A 3,664-nucleotide genomic window follows, 5' to 3' on the forward strand; every position below is an offset into this window, starting at 1 on the left:
GGGGAACAATTACACAGAAAAATGCAAAGAACCATGGGAGCATTTCTCTGCTCTTCCTACCAGATCGACAGACCCACCAGAAAGGAAGTGCCAAGGAAAGCCATGCCTCAAGCTTCCCTCCCTGTCCCTTCTGTCTGCCTGAAGACACACCCAAGAGGGTGTGGCCACCATTACAAGTTCACTGGAAGACTGCTACAATTCCCTTTTTAGTGTAAAGAAGAAAGTTTTAAGCCTGATGCAAAAACTATATACAATGGTAACAAATGTCAAGTATATTCCAGGAAACTTTTCGAAAAAAGATACCTGAGTCTGACTATCGCCTTCCATACCCAACATTACAAAACTTAAAACCAACACTAAACAGGTGATAATTATCCCTTTTAATGATGTGAGATAAAAAAAAAACCAAAATACCCTTAATGCCAAGTGTAGGAAAAGGGGGTGTTGTTTTACTTAGTGTTACTTCCTGCTGAAATGGGGCAACGGTGACTCTATGGGTTCCTGTAGAAAAAAAATAAAGCAACAGAAAGTCTTGAGAGGACTAGCTGTAACATTTGTAGCTAGTCTCTGAGTGCCAGGAGAGGCTTGACTGAAGTTCTTATCTGAAGCTCTGGCCAGAGTGTTAAAGAAGGTATATCATCTCAGCTAGCTAGTCTGGAATTGTCTAGAGAAATATCAGTCCTAAACTGGTCTCAGAGTGGTGATTACTAATTCAGAGACAAGTTGAATCAAGTGGACTGGATGAAGTGCAGCCCCATCTTTTTTTGGTTTTTCTAGACAGGGTTTCTCTGTATTGTTTTGGAGGCTGTCCTGGGACTAGCTCTGTAGACCAGGCTGGCCTCAAACTCACAGAGATCTGCCTGCTTCTTCGGCCCCATCTTCTTTCTGGAGATTTCAGTGATTGCTGTTAGGAAATTTTATTATTCATTGTGGAAGACTTAAACATTAATAGCAACACAGAAAATTTAACTTTTATAGATATGCATACTGGGAAAGGTAACAATAAGGATGAAAATAAGTACGAGGGAAATTAGGATTTTAGAGAGTTAACAGTTTTGATAATAATAGTCCCTAGATTTTGTTTTCTTCTGTCTTACACCAATTGGCTTTTTTAAAGTATGAGACCAAAACTCTGAATTGTATTTTAACCACATGCTTGAATTTAGAGAAGGAAAGTCAAATCCAACTCCAAAGCCAGCATTTGTTTTACATGAGTTGGGACTACCAGAGTACTAAGGAAGTAAGGAGATAGAGGTTTTTATGTATAAAAATTTTACTAAGAATAGATATTGGTACCACAAGTCAAATTCTTCTTTGTTTGATGGTTATTTCTGGATAGCTATTCTTTCTTTAGGCATCTACACATCTGATGTCTTTTGGCTTCTTGAAGATAAGTGTATTCTGCTTTCCTGTAAAGACAAGAACAGAACACTCCCCCTACCTTTGTGAGGTCTCCAAACAACTCGTGGGATATACCTTGGTAGATGACCTATGGTTTCTCCTCATCAAGAGGTTTCTCCTGTTCAAACTGGATCTTGATCAACTTTGATGGTATCCAAAGTTTTGTTCTCCTGTAGAAACAAAGGTGAAACCCCTACCTCAACATAACACATATCCTGGTTTCCGTACTGAGATCAATAGCTCCTTTAGTACACTGGCTGATTTAGTTCAGAAGTTTTTTCCGTAGTTCAGTGTCTTTCTGCAGCTTTTTTCCTTTCTCATTAACATTAAGAAATTTTAAGGTTAGTAAAGCATTATGTAATCTGTGTTTGGGGGTCTTTGTTCCCCCTGACTGTTTATGGAGCATTTCCTTTAAAGTGCGATTAGATCTCTCAACAACTGTTTGTTCTGTAGGATTGTGTGATATACCAGTAACATGCTTTATGTTATAATATTTAAAAAAACTTATTTCAGTTTGCTGGAGCCATATGCTGGAGCATTGCCAGTTTTATTTGTGCAGGTATAACCATAATAGGCATTACATCTAATAGATGTGTAATAATGCAATCAGCCCTTTCAGAGCTCAGAGCAGTTGCCCATTGAAATCCTGAAAATGTGTCTATTGTATGGTGCACATATTTTAATTTTCCAAATTCTGCAAAGTGATGCACATACATTTGCCAAATTTCATTTCTATGTATACCTTCTGGTAAACGAGTTTGGTTATAGAATGAAAAAGCAGAACTTTTTTTTTACTATTTCCTTAGTTCATTGCCAAGAGATGGAAAAATCCTTTTTTAAACCTTTGCTATTTGCATGGTGTCTTTTTATGAAATTCCAATGCCTCAAGCATACTTCCTATTAATAATGGATCAATTTCTTTTTTTTCATGGGAACAGTTGCTTACTTATGCAGATAATGTCATTCAAAAGCATCTAAAGTACACATGAAATAGGACAAATAATTAAAATTGAAAGAAGAACATTAGAACTCATGTTGCAAAATTTAAAGACATTAAGGAACTTTTAAGACAAGTATACAACAAAGATTTTAATTACTTAGAAGAAATTGGTAATACTAGTTGTATAATATTACTGATTCTGATTAATAAAGAAATAGGAAATTTGAATAAAATATGTAGATTTCATATAGAGATCTCTATTCTGTTAAAAACCTGCTATGAAAAAGAACTGCAGAGTGAGCTAGTATGAAGAAGGGAGGAATTATTAAAAATAAATTTGAACATAAATACATCTGTCAGATGTAGGGTTAGTGAATATCTTTTCCCATTCTGTGTCCTGCCTTTTTGTCTTTTTGACTGTGTCCTTTGCCTTACAGAAGCTTTTTAGTTTCAGAAGGTCCCATTTGTTAATTGTCGATCTCAGTGCCTGTGCCACTGGTGTTATGTTTAGGAAGTGGTCTCCTGTACCAACTCGTTAAAGAGTATCTCCCACTTTCTCTTCTAAAATTTCAGTGTGGCTGGATTTATGTTGAGATCTTTGATCCATTTGGACTTAAGTTTTGTACAAGGCGATAAACATGGATCTATCTGCAGTCTTCTGCATACCAGTACCCAGTTATGCCAGCACCATTTGTTGAAGATGCTTTCTTTTTTCCATTTTACAGTTTTAGCTTCTTTGTCAAAAATCAAGTGTTCATAGGTGTGTGGGTTAAAATTAGGGCTTTCGATTCGGTTCCATTGGTCTACCTGCCTATTTTTGTGCCAATACCAAGCTGTTTTCATGACTATAGCTCTATAATAGACCTTGAAGTCAGGTATGGTGATGCCTCTTGAAGTTCCTTTATTGTATAGGGTTGTTTTGGCTATCCTGGCAATTTCATCATTGCCTTGTACTAGAAGACCTGGCAGAACTGTATGGGATCTGATGTGTGTTATATACATAGGATAAGTCCTATTCATGATTATTTCTTGTAATTGCATAAACAATGAAGCTAATTCTGTGTCATCAGGAATGAATTCAGCAGTCTCAATGTGTGAGACAACTCTCTCTGCATATTGAGAATCAGTAACTATATTGAGAGGTTCTGTAAAATCTATAAGTTCAATGAGAATGGCATACAATTCTGCCTTTTGTACAGAGGTATAAGGTCCTTTGACCTACTTTACTTTATTTCCTGACTTATATCCTGCCTTACCTGATTTGTTTGTATCAGTGTATAATATAGGAACTCCAGAGATTGGTGTTTTCCTTACAACACATGG

The sequence above is a fragment of the Mesocricetus auratus genome, unplaced genomic scaffold (genome assembly GCF_017639785.1).
Source record: "Mesocricetus auratus isolate SY011 unplaced genomic scaffold, BCM_Maur_2.0 Super-Scaffold_100003, whole genome shotgun sequence".
Lineage (NCBI taxonomy): Eukaryota > Metazoa > Chordata > Mammalia > Rodentia > Cricetidae > Mesocricetus > Mesocricetus auratus.